Below are 13,604 nucleotides of genomic sequence, written 5' to 3'. Positions count from 1 at the left end.
ATTTCTGCATAAACAATCTCAGGGAAGGTCATCTGCGTGCTCGTCGTCCTCGCCTGGGTCTTGACCAGTTCAGCATCATAACCGACTTCAGTGGGCAAATGCTCATCTTCGATGGCCACTGGCATGCTGGAGAAGTGTGCTCTTCACGATGGAATCCTGGTTTCAACTGTACAGCTTGTATGTGCGAGTTTACTGATGTCAACATTGTGAACAGAGTGCCCCATGGGGTATGTGCAGGCATAAGCTATGGACAATGAACACAATTGCATTTTATGGGTGGCAATTTGAATGCGCAGAGATACCGTGACAAGCTCCTGAGGCCCATTGTCGTACCATTCATCCACCTTCTCCTCATGTTTCAGCATGATCATTGAGCCCGTTTGGGATGCTCTGGATCAACATGTAGGATAGCATGTTCCAGTTCCCACGAACTTCCAGCAACTTCACACAGCCATTGAGAAGGAGTGGGACAACATTCCACAGGTCACAATAAACGACCTGATCAACTCTATGTGAAGGAGACGTGCCACGCTGCATGAGGCAAATGGTGGTCACACCAGATACTGGTTGGTTTTCTGATCCATGCCCCTACCTTTTTTTTAAAGGTATCTGTGACCAGCAAATGCATATCTGTATTCCCAGTCATGTGAAATCCATAGATTAGGGTCTAATGAATTTATTTAAATTAACTGATTTCTTTATATGGGCTCCCGAGTAGCACAGCGATCTAAAACACTGCATCCAGGCTGCATCACATCAGGCTCTGATTGGGAGTCCCATAGAGCGGTGCACATTTGGCCCAGCATCGTCCTGGTTTGGCCGGGGAAGGCTGTTAATGTAAATAAGAATTTGTTCTTAACTGACTTGCCTAGTTAAATAAAGGTTCAATAAATTAATATGAACATTAATATGAACTGTAACTCAGTAAAATCTTAGAAATTGTTGTTTTATACTTTTATTCAGTGAGTATTAACAATGGAGAAACAACATAAGAAAATAGGTAATCTGGTCTACACACGTGTGGGCACATGCAGGTAAACGTATGCCCCCCCACACACACACACTGGACAACTGTCTCCCTTTTGACAAAAAGGATCAGAGTTCACAGCTATGTGATATATTGGACGAGAAGCCAATTAACCTCACCGGGCCTCTTTCTTTGGCAGCAAAGGAACCTGGTAGTAGCTTACACAGCATTTACCCCCACCCCCATGCACACACACACACAACAACCACTCCCACCAAAAACCCAAGTCTTTTATAGTGTTGACCCTATAAAAGGGTCATTTCCTGAAGGTGCAGGAACCATAAACATTAAGAGGGAGAGCGCTAAAAGAACAGGCCAGCAGAAGCTGGACTGCCTTCAGCCTACTGGCCAGTGATTGCGGGAAGTCGATGAGTATGTGAGGTTTTTATCCATTCCATGGAAGGCTATATTTGATGGTGACACCTGTTCCCGTCCACTGAGGGAGCCACAGAAGGGAAAGGCATACCACTGAGGGAGCCACCGAAGGGAAAGGCGTACCACCGAGGGAGCCACAGGAGGGAAAGGCGTGCCACCGAGGGAGCCACAGGAGGGAAAGGCGTGCCACCGAGGGAGCCACAGGAGGGAAAGGCGTGCCACCGAGGGAGCCACAGGAGGGAAAGGCGTGCCACCGAGGGAGCCACAGGAGGGAAAGGCGTGCCACCGAGGGAGCCACAGGAGGGAAAGGCGTGCCACCGAGGGAGCCACAGGAGGGAAAGGCGTGCCACCGAGGGAGCCACAGGAGGGAAAGGCGTGCCACCGAGGGAGCCACAGGAGGGAAAGATAAACTTTGGTGATGACTTGTTGGGACGCCTGGTCATTACTGGTTTGTTTAAGAAGAAAATACAAACTTCTAGGCCTGTTGAAATAGCACAACACGCTGTCAATTATATGGCTAATAAAATTACAAAGGGCCAAAGTCTTAATACGAGGGGCGAAATTTCACCAGCACTTTCAGGAATCTCACTCCCTCCACCTTTCATTCCGTATTCCCACGCTCCCATGTCCCCACCACACCAACTAGTGCCCACCCTTTCTCTGGGAGACTTATCTTAAAACGTGGGTCCCTTGCGCACACACACACACACACACACACACACACACACGCACATGTGCATGCATGCACACATGTACACACACACACACACACACAATACATTCAGGAATCAAATTTATAATACACCTTCCTTACCTCAGCAGATAACATGTACATTGTACATTGCACCAATATCAACTATACATTAAGAGTTTGATGTGCATAGCAGTATAAAAAGGGACATTTTTATGAGATCCTGGATCATTGTCACAATTATGGACCAATAAATGCATAAATTCCTCCTGCCGTGTGTGTGTAGTGAGCTGGAATGCTGCTGAGTGCCTGTTAAAAGGGATTCAGGGAGCTAGCATCCAGCTTGCTGCGCTGTATGTGCCCCATAGTGCGTGGGTATGCAGTGATGGAGGAGTGATGGGGAGGGGGTCCACAGGGAGCAACAAGCAGCCTAGTCTTATTCTTAAGGGACAAAATCACGGAGGGGCTTTTATAGGTACACTTAAAAAGACCTGAAACAGATGTTATGTCTCACTAATAAAGGAAATAATTACTTCCCACCAGTAATTAAGCACTGTGTACAGGAGGGACACGAGGGAAGAAAGGAGAGGAGGAGAGAAAATATAAAATGGAGAGCATTGAGGGGAAATTACTGACTGGCGAGTCGGGCTGTGCTGCGGAGACGTTTATGGAGGAGCCCATTAATCCTAAATGAAGGAGTCTCTGATCAGAGGAAATACAGCGTGGACACAACGTCGGATCCCACCAGGATTCCGATGTGCCTGAAAGAGGTTTGGACGGGTACGCATTGAGTGGATCGCCGGCGCAACAGCTGATGAATATTTAAATTAAATGTTAATTAGAGCCCTTCTAAGTGGCCCTGAGAGTTACTGTATTCATCCATCGCCTATGGCTGCCTGCACATCATTTCAGTATGCAAAGAGCCGAGATCAACTCAGGAAGTTCATTATATTTAAGCAGCACATTGTCCAAACGTCAAAATGTTCTTTAGGCCTGGAGCCAAGTTTGATTCTATTAATGTACAGTGCTGGTAGAGAAAAAAAAAGAGCTGTGACAGATTTCAAATGGGATAACAGATACTCCCTCATTGTACAGACATTGTCGAGTGAATAGTATGGACAGAAAAGGGATTCAAAGGAGGGGGGGAACGTCACTCTGGCTGACAAGGCCTGGTCACACTGACTTTGTCCACAGTGAAAATCCTTGGCCGAGGCTTTGGGCTTTGAGTGTGCTTCAGGGAGGTAAACAGAGAGGCCAAACTCACATCATCACCCAAAGACGGGGCAAGGAGGGAGTGCATCAAAACATCTTGCCCTTTGTGGGTCCCTCTGGCCTCTGCAGCCCCTCAGCCCATTTGGGTGCAGGAGAGAGGGACTGGGAGAGGGATTGATATGGGGAGAGAGCAAAGGGGTCAAAGGACACACACTAAAGCAATGCTTTGTCTATGTCATCAGTCCTTCTCTGTGTTGTACACTGACTTAGCTCACCTCATGCACTCACTAAGGGACTTTAACTGATATATCATCTCATGCAGTAGGGTGGCAGGTAGTCTAGTTTAAGAGCATTGGGTCAGTTATCAAAAGGTTGCTGGTTCAACTACCAGAGCTGACTAGGTGAAAAATCTGTCGACGTGCCCTTGAGCAAGGCACTTAACCCTAATTGCTCCTGTAAGTCACTCTGGATAAGAGCGTCTGCTAAATGAACAAAATTGAATGAATTAGGGATTTTGGTGCAGAATACTTTCTAATTCTAAGTATGATGCTGTATATAACGCAGATTGCCTGTGGGCTCAAAGCGTTAATTTCATTAGTGACACTACTGGTGTGATTCACTTAGGTGAGAATCTCCCATGCAGGAGTTTATGGGTTACATTCAACAGCTAATCTTACTAACACCATAGAGGACGCCAAGAGGACATAATGCAGGGTATAATGTAGGAGAGATTAAAAAGATGTCATTCAGGACACCACGCTTCTGTCAGGAGACAGAATGTAGCTGAAATGAATGGACATTGTGGTGTTAAAGGATTTGGCAGTAAAAACCCAAGCTATTTTTCTTTGTAATCAGTTGCTTTGCAGAATTGATCATAATTTCCCTTCTCAGTCAGAATATATCAGAACACACATGCGCACGCACGCACACACAACCCTGGTTGTTTCCTGCTGTCCAGCTGTCCGGCTTATTTCAGCTCACTGCTTTCTCTCTCTCTTTCTCCCTCATGCAGTTCTACATGCATTTCTATGGTTCAGTTATTTTCTGTGTAAGGGTTATATTATTATTGTAAGACTCCTATCGCTGTCTTGAGGGGAGAGTCTGTTTGGGGCCTCTGTGTGTGTGTGTGTGTGTGTGTGTGTGTGTGTGTGTGCCCTCACTGGGTTGGAACAGGGAGTATTAGGAGGTGTCTTTTGTTGCTCCTGGGGGCTCCTGTGCTCAGTCCTAATAGGAGTCTTGTGCCTGCCGTTGTCCCAGGGGAGGGGGTCTGAATGAGGGGTCCAACTTCACCCCCCCCCCCACACTCTCCTCCCCCTTTGGGACAGGCTGAGAGACAAAGAGGGAGTGAGGCTGGGATGGTTGAGGGGGTGCACTGTGGCCTCTGTCTTATTAGAAGGGTCGTGAACGTGTCACAATGATTAATTTGCTGAGGTGCGCAGGGATACCCTAGAGTCACATTTATCTAACGCCAGGGCTCCCAAACACACACTCTCCACAAAATGGCACATTTGCATTTCCCATTAAGAAAAGAAAATACAGATATATATATATGCAAATGCAATCCCCATCTTGGTTTATGCCATTATGGTCTATCGTTTCGGACATTCACAATGGATGACCGTTTTTCTTTATTTTTTCACAATTTTTTTGGCAGTCTATCTATTGAACCTGATTGGCATGCTGTTCCTTTTTTACTGCACGTGTGGACATGGACACACTCTCACACAGCCCAGAGTGCCTTCATACAAATAGGACTGGAGAGGTTGGATGTGGTGTCTCCATCAAATATTCCATCAACTTAATTTACATTCTCAATGTGCCTCCTATCAGACCAAGCAGAAGGCTCCATTGTGAACTGTGCATAACAAAGCAATGGGATTGTCTGTTTGCCATCTTTCAATCTAATGTCAGCCTAGTTGTTTTGTTTCTGGTTTGTGGACACTCTCTCTGAGGTCAGCTCATATGGTGAAATGTTCTGATGTGTTGTGTTTTGCAACACAGCATATGGTGTGAATAATATAGCCTACACTCTTCACTCTGTGTAAAACATATATACTGTGTGTGGTCATCACATTCTTCTCTTGCCATATTCACGCAGCACCACCTGGTAGTGTTACTGCCAACCATTAAAACATGGCATGCTTTCAAATGGCCTCAGAGGTATTTGAATGAACAGATGACAATGGTGAATAAACCCTTACACTTAATAAGTGTTCCCTTACATGAACACATAGGGCGCCTCGAGCTAGCATTGGAAAACATGTACCCAGGGAGTGGGCCAGATGTTCAGTAGTCCCACCTGCAGACCTGCTGTGCCTTGGCAGTTAAAACTCATGTGCTACATATGCTCCCATCACACCGTAGGGAAATAAGCTGCGACAGTAATGAAGCAGAGCAGCACTCCACACTGCAGTAGTGGAAACAGGAGAGAAGAACAAAACGGGCACATGTCCGATAGGAAAAACACTGCTCACACTCACATGTATGCACCCTTCTTGGTTCTTTGTAACCAGAAGTAGGTGAAGGTTGATATCTCAGTCAGCAATTGAATTCTGTTTCTGAGAGGAGGTAGGTAGGAGGGACCTGATGAGAGAGGGGTTGTCATTGCACCAGTAGGTGGTGCTGTATGCAAAACCTGTGCTTGTGCCCCCAGGTTTGGATAAAGTGGTAAAGGTACTGGGGGATTGGGGAGGGGTCTTCTGTTATAAAGAAATGGGTACAGGAAATGAAGACACATAAATGTTACTACACCCCACGGGCAGGAAAATACTAAACTCTTTTCATCAGTAATATTTCCTGGCAACGGGGATTGAGCTATTTCAGGTCAGGGCTTAAAATCCCCTTGGTTTTGAGTGATCTTTACAAGCCTCCCTCATTTAATATGGGTGGAAAGTTCTGCCAAGATATATGGCATAATTAGGCTGCAGGTATGCACGTTTCACTGAGTTCCCCTCCTATTCAGGAAGGCACAAATTGATATTACCCATCGATGCTCTCATTGTTTAACATGATGTAGCTCATATGTTGTGCATGTGTGTTTAACAACTTCCTGTTATATGGCACTAAATTTAGCATGACCAGCAGAAACCTGCATCTCAGATTACGTAGGAAACTGTAGGTCTTATTGCAGGCAACATATTAGAGAAAGTGATTTGCCAAAGCATCTCAAACTGGTTGCTTCAAGTGAGTCTTTCAATTCAGCTGTTGTTCATGTGGATAAAAGAAAGTGCGGAAAGGCATTGTCATAGTTTCATCATTCACTATGCATCAGAAAAACAACAACAAATAGTAATCTCAAGTAAACCCGGGGAAAACTGCAGAATCATTAATTTCCGGTTTGGTGCTGATGAGCAAACACAACAACACGTTAATTGCTGTGACCCCAGCAACCTACCAAAAGGAACATTGACATATTGTTTGTCCAGCGTGAGACACTGTTTAATTTACACTCACTAATGACTGGCCCTCATAATACAGGCTGAAGGACCTTGGCACTCATTCAATGTTCCTCTGGACTCTTCTAATGGATATGGTTTTATCTTTACCTCATTGAATTCATATCCCTCTATGCATGCTGGCTAAATCAATTACAACACTTTGGTAAACAAATCACCATTGGCTGCTAAAACCCTGCCCCAAACACAACAAAAACAAATTGCGGCTGAGTAAGCTGAGTTGTATATCTTTGAAATATCAAATGGGTGTGAATAGGTGAAAGGACTGTTGTGGAGAAAAACATATATTACCATCGCCATAGGGTCGACCTTGACCTTCAAACTCAATTTGGCTATTAGGACTGCCCCTCCCCAGCACCCCGGGATGTAAAAGGCTGACGGTTTTGACCCCTGATCCCATTTCTTAACTAGGCCGAGGTGCCAAAATGACCTTTTGACCCAGGAAGCCTTTGCAGGTTGCCTGAGCAACCTCCGATTTAACAATGATTGACAGGTCCCTGCGCTTTCTGTTTAAAATGAGGCAGCAACACACTTCTCAGCAGAGAACAATGAGCAGGAACACAAGCCTCCATTCAGCTCAGTCTAGATCATTAACACTCTCGGCTGTCTGCTTCAAAACCAAACTATCGGCAGTCTACCAACTGGTGAATTCAGTGGAAAGTTGCTGTCAATGTTGAATGTATAGTACCTCATTGATAATATTTGGCTCCATTTAAATGTAAGTACTGGATTTAGGAAGGGGCCCTTCAATGCATTGAAATAAATATGTCAACAGAATAAATGCATTTTTTAAGATATGCATGCCTCCTTTAAAAACAACGTGCTTCCATTTATGGACGGCAGGTACCCTAGTGGTTAGAGCGCTGGACTAGTAACCGAAAGGTTGCAAGATCGATTTTCCCGAGCTGACAAGGTACAAATCTGTTGTTCTGACCCTGAAGAAGGCAGTTAACCCACTGTTCCTAGGCCACCATTGAAAATAGTAATTTGTTCTTAACTGACCTGCCTAGTTAAATAAAGATTAAATAAAAAATACGTTATCTGGTATTTTATCTTTTATTTAACTAGGCAAGTCAGTTAAGAACAAATTCTTATTTTCAATGACAACCCACTGTTCCTAGGCTAACTGCCTTCTTCAGGGTCAGAACAACAGATTTGTACCTTGTCAGCTCGGGGATATGAAGTTGCAACCTTTCGGTTACTAGTCCAACGCTCTAACCACTAGGCTACCCTGCCGCCCCAACGCTCTAACCACTAGGCTACCCTGCCGCCCCAATGCTCTAACCACTAGGCTACCCTGCCATCCCGGTGTTGTTAAAAACATCAACATCTGCTAATAAAGCTTGACAGCATACATTTTCACCTAATTCATGATAGACAGAATGCTTTACATTGAAATAGGCATTGGGTGCATGTCATTATTCTTGATGGGCAGTCTATGCAAATGAGTCAGAATGCGAATGACATATGTTGTACACAGCCACAGCCAGTCACATAAGTGGTAGCCTACATCAGTGAAATACTCTGAATGAAGGCCAAGTACTAAGATATGAATAGTCAATGGATGTCCAATGGTTTAAAAGCTTCTCTCTTCTTTCAAATTTAGTTTTTTTTTTTGCTTCTGAGACTGCAACAGTAACCATAACTTGTCATTTGGGTGTTACAGAGAGTATGTAATGTCCCCAAATTACTTTATCATACAGCTGAGCTCTACAGAGCCCATTAAAATCTCCACAAATGTTAGTTAATCTAGACTGGTAGTGGCTCCAATACGGCTAATACGCCTGAGTTTGCTCAGGGTAACCATTTTATGGTTAGTGCTGCTTAGATGAGAGTCAGAAGAGGCAGGAAAACAGCTAACTCCCCCTCACTCCTCCTGCCTGTGATTTTGGTGGCAGCTGTGCAGAGATCGGTTTTGACCTGTGAACCCCACATTAGGCGGGATCTCCATGCTGCATCAGACATTTACTGATGTAAACCAATGGCAGCTCTTGGATTTGGAGAGTGGAGAGCTTATATCATTCGCTGATATAAGTCAGTTGCAAAATATTAAATCGACCCTAGCCACTTCTCCCTAGGCACCGTGTAGAACTGAAAGGATTGGATAGGTATAAAGCAATGCGATAATATCTCCTGTGCTCCACAATGATATCTGATATCTTCATTATGACATCTGGCAAATCCACTCATTAGATTTAGAGGTTTCGTTTGACCAGTCCTCTTAGTTAGCTGTAACATTTACTACATTTTGTAGTCTCTCAAATGTTTCTTTGAAGCTGTTTTTTCAAAGGCAATACTTTTTTTTCATCTTAAAGTATGAAAGATATTGACAACATAGACAAAAAAAGGTTTAACCCTTATTTAACTAGGCAAGTCAGTTAAGAACAAATTCTTATTGGCAATGATGGCCTACCAAAAGGTAAAAAGCCTCCTACAGGGACTGGGCCTGGGATTAAAAATAAAAACGAATAGGACATAACACACATCACGACAAGAGACACTACATAAAGAGAGACCTAAGACAACAACATGTCATGTGTTGCTGCCATGCTAACAGCACAACATGGTAGCAGCGCAAAACATGGTGCAAACATTATTGGGCATAGACAACAGCACAAAGGTAGAGACATCAAGCGAAGCAGCCACAGCTGTCAGTAAGTGAACACGATTGAGTCTTTGAATGAAGAGAGAACTGTCCAGAGATAAAACTGTCCAGTTCGAGTGTTTTTTGCAGCTAGTTCCAGTCGCTAGCTGCAGCAAACTGAAAAGAGGAGTGACCCAGGGATGTGTGTACTATGGGGACCTTTAACCTTTAACAGAATGGGTGTTGTATGTGGAGGACGAGGGCTGCAGTAAGTATCTCAGATAGGGGGGAGTGAGGCCTAACTAAGAGGCTTTTATAAATAAGCATCAACCAGTGGGTCTTGCAACGGTATAGAGTGAAGTGAAGTGTCCTATAAGGAGCATTGGTGGCAAATCGAATGGCCAAATGGTAAAGAGCATCGAGAGAACCCATACCTGCAGACGTATAAATTACGTAAACGTAATCAAGAATGGGTAGGATAGTCATCTGAATCAGGGTTAGTTTGGCATCTGGGGTTGTAGAGAAGCAATTACAATACATGAAACTAAGTCTAAATTTAACCTTAGCCTGCAGCTTTGATATGTGCTGAGAGAAGGACAGTGTACCGTCTAGTCATAATCCCAAGTACTTCTATGAGGTGACCACCTCAAGCTCTAAACCCTCAGAGGTAGTAACCACACCGGTGGTGAGAGGGGCATTCTTCTTACCAAACCACATTACTTTTGTTTTGGAGGTGTTCAGAACAAGGTTAAGGGCAGAGAGCTTGTTGGACACAAAGAAAGCTTTGTTGTAGAGTGTTTAACACAAAATCCGGGGAGGAGCCAGGTGAGTATAAGACTGTATCATCTGAATATAAATGGATGAGAGAGTTTCCTACTGACTGAGCTATGTTGTTGATGTAAATTGAGAAGTGTGGGTCCTAGGATCGAGCCTTGGTGTACTCCCTTGATGACAGGCAGTGGCTGAGACAGCAGATGTTCTGACTTTATACATTGCACCCCTCAGAGACACCAATAGTCCTTAGCCAGCCCACAAGAATGGAATGGTCTTCCATATAAAAAGCTTTGGCCAAATCAATAAAAATAGAGCACAACACTGCTTAGAATCAAAAGCAATGGTGACATAATTTAGGAGCTTTAAGGTTTCAGTGACACATTCATAACCTGAGCGAAAACCAGATTGCATACCAGAGAGAATAGTATAGACATCAAGAAAGCCAGTCAGTTGATTATTGACAAAGGACACACTGAGGCTGCCTTCCAAGCAGTGGGAACCTCCTCAGAGAGGAGAGACAGGCTTGGTGATGATAGGGGCAGCAAACTTAAAGAAGAAAGGATCTAAACCATCTGACCCAGATGTTTTTTGGGGGTTAAGTTTAAGGAGCTCATTTAGCACCTCAGACTAAGTGAATGCCTGCAGAGAGAAGCTTTGTAGCGGGGCAGGGGAAAAAGAGGTAGTCAGTCGCATTAGAAGGGGTGGGAGATGAGGAAATGTTGGATGGGCAATGAGGCATGGCTGAGTCAAATAGGAATCCTGACTTAATGACGTGGTGATTAAAGAGCTCAGCCATGTGCTCCTTGTTAGTAACAACCACATCATCAACATTTAAGGGACATGGGCAGCTGTGAGGAAGAGGATTTATTCTCCATGTCTTTAAGTAACTAACTTTGGCCTTCCGGATAGCCTGAGTGCACTTATTTCTCATTTGCCTGAATGAGAGCCAGTCAGCCTGAGTATGCGTGTGCTGAGCCTTTCGCCAAATAGAATTCTTGAGGTGGAGTAACTGCCAAATCACAGTCGAACCAGGGGCTGAACCTGTTTTTAATTCTCATTTTCTTTATGGGGGCGTGTTTGTTAACAATACCACTGAAAATAGCAAAAAAGAAGGTCCAAGCGTCTTCGACAGAGGGGATCAAGCTTCTATACCAATTTTCTATACCAATTCTAAATTTGTCATGAAGGAAGGCTTGCTCATTAAAGTTTTTTAACAAGCGCCTATGACAAATCAGTACAGGTCATTTCACTGAGCAGCCATTACGAACACAGGCTGTAAAACAGTGATCACGAAGGTCATTACAGAAAACATCAGACTGATACCTATCAGGATTATTTGTGAGGATAACGTCAAGGAGAGTATCCTTTTCTGGGTGTTTGGAGTCGTACCTTGTGGGATTGGTAATGATCTGAGAATTTTAGGGAGTCCCATTGCTTTAGGACTTGGTCAGGGGGTTTAAGCATGTCCCAGTTTAGGTCACCTAGCGGGACAAATTCAGACTTAGTGTAAGGGGCCAGGAGAGAATTTAGGGTACAGGCCAGTGATGATGGTGGATGATAACACCCAGCCAAAAAAAAGCTATTTGAAAGTTTAGTGCTTAAAACCAGCAAATCAAATTGGCAGAGACAACCGAGCACTGAAAGTGTTCCTTGGTAAAGTTTGCCACTCCACCACTTTTGGATGATCGCTCTCGCCGAAAAAGGTTATAACCAGAAAGGTTAACATCAGTGTTCAAAACACTCTTCCTTCACCACGTCTCATTAATTACCAACACATCTGGATTGGAGCTGTGGACCCACACTTTCAATTGATACATTTTAGGTAATAAGCTTCTTGTGTTAACGTGCAGAAAACTCAGGCTTTTACGAGAGCAGAAATCTGTGAAACCGATATCAGAGGATAAGTCAGAATTGGGGCAAGAGTGTATATGCACATTTGAAGATATCATCAGCAGTAATGCAATCAGGCCACGGCAGAGGACAAGGAGAGCACTGCAGTGTTTTTTAATGACATTTGAATGTGCATTAGATGGAAACAAGATAATATTGTACAAAATTTTCATCAGGTAACATGAATACAAAGCCGGCAGGAGGTGGTTAGAATGGGATGGGAGGGCAAGAGTCTGTGTAACCAATAGAGTCAAGAGTCCCGAGGATGGGACCAAACAGTCTGTCCCACGGTTGGGTAAACAAGCACGTTCATAGTCAACAAGGCACGCAGGAGTCATGAGGCAAATAGCATAAAACAAGAAAAAATATAACGACTTGGGGCTAGCCATTGTAAGTTCAAAGAGTCACTCGCCCCAACAAGATAACTTGAGAGAGTAGCTCTCTGAGTCCAGTAGGCTATAAAAGTATGCGATAAAATAAATAGTAGGCCTATACTAGTTAATTCAAGCATTTCTGAGTAAGCTCACATAATAAACTTCAAGTTAATTAGCCTACCTAAAATTCTGATCAGTAGGTGGGAAAGGGGGGGGGAGTGTGGCGGGGGTATCTGTACCAGACAAGCCAAGGCAGGCGGTGATCAGATCGCCAGGTGGAATCCAAGCAGTAGTGCAGCAGGCAACGGGAGTAGGTGTCACACCCACTTGGGAGAAGCTTTTTTCTGGAGGCAGATACCATGCTAGCAAGTCTCTGTCCACTGTTTTTTTCCACATGCAAAAGGAGTTAGTTAGCTAGCTATATCTCTTCAGTTTCGGTGAATGGTCCTTTACCACATCCAAACAAAGTTGTTGTATTTTGGAAATTACGAGACGGATGTCTTCTGATGCGATCAAAGCAACAATATTGTTTCTTATTGAGGTAATTTACAAGTGAAGCATACAATGCTATAATGATATTTGTAAAGCTGTGCTCCAGTCCAGTGTCATTTGAAAAAACATGTTTTACCTTTATTTAACTAGGCACGTCAGTTAAGAACAATTTCTTATTTTCAATGATGGCCTAGAAACAGTGGGTTAACTGCCTGTTCAGGGGCAGAATGACAGATTTTCACCTTGTCAGCTCGGGGATATGAAGTTGCAACCTTTCGGTTACTAGTCCAGCGCTCTAACAACTAGGCTACCTGCTGCCCCATTGATCATCCTTTGTATTGACACCTTGTTTGATCTCTTATGTAGAGCTATATTTCTACAGATATTAAGGATCAGATAACTTTTTCATTTTTCACCTAAATTACATATCCAAATCGAACTGCCTGTAGCTCAGGACATGAAGTAAGGATATGCATAGTCTTGATACAATTTGGAAAAAAATGCAAGAGAAAGGTCACAATGTATTATTCCAGGTTAGGCAATGTTGGTTTTGGCCACTAGATGGCAGCAGTGTATGTGCAAAGTTTTAGACTGATCCAATGAACCATTTCATTTCTGTTTAAAATGTTGTATCAAGTCTGCCCAAATGTGCCTAATTGGTTTATTGATACATTTTCAAGTTCATAACTGTGCACTCTCCTCAAACAATAGCATGGTATTATTTCACTGT

The 13,604-nt window shown here is 43.8% G+C and overlaps 1 protein-coding gene across 2 annotated transcripts in view; it reads left to right on the top strand.

Moving 5' to 3' along the window:
• LOC112235311 (growth/differentiation factor 11-like) overlaps positions 1-13,604 on the top strand; it is a 33,932-nt gene that overhangs the window by 6,098 nt on the left and 14,230 nt on the right. The window lies entirely within an intron of this gene.

Source organism: Oncorhynchus tshawytscha, linkage group LG07 (genome assembly GCF_018296145.1).
Source record: "Oncorhynchus tshawytscha isolate Ot180627B linkage group LG07, Otsh_v2.0, whole genome shotgun sequence".
Classification (NCBI taxonomy): Eukaryota; Metazoa; Chordata; class Actinopteri; order Salmoniformes; family Salmonidae; genus Oncorhynchus; species Oncorhynchus tshawytscha.
The sequence above is the reverse complement of the archived record's forward strand: the minus strand, read 5'-3'. Positions and strand labels throughout refer to the sequence as shown.